The sequence below is a fragment of the Lupinus angustifolius genome, chromosome LG18 (assembly GCF_001865875.1).
Source record: "Lupinus angustifolius cultivar Tanjil chromosome LG18, LupAngTanjil_v1.0, whole genome shotgun sequence".
In the NCBI taxonomy this organism is placed as follows: Eukaryota; Viridiplantae; Streptophyta; class Magnoliopsida; order Fabales; family Fabaceae; genus Lupinus; species Lupinus angustifolius.
Genome location: NC_032026.1, coordinates 7812261 through 7812627, shown reverse-complemented (window position 1 = coordinate 7812627; position 367 = coordinate 7812261).

The following is a 367-nucleotide window of genomic DNA, read 5'->3' as shown; positions in this document are numbered from 1 at the left end:
CATGTTCTTGAGGGTTTTGAGTTTGTCCTTCATGAATTACTAACCCATCTTGAGTAGGGAAAGTATTATCAACTATGTCTTGAGGAGGTTCCAAATTTGATTCATCAAAAGCAACCATATGAATCACATCTGGAATAGATACAGATTCTTCCTCTAAGACAAAGTTTCTAACCTTATCTGCACTTATATTATTTCATGACACATATGGCTTAGCCACCAAATTAATTACTAAAGATCATTTTATATTTTGGCTAATTACATAATGGCCCATAACACAATCATAGAATTATATTTGTGACACATAAATTGTGAGAAATTCTAACATGCATGTCTACATGTTTCAATGCGTATAATAATACTCAGACAT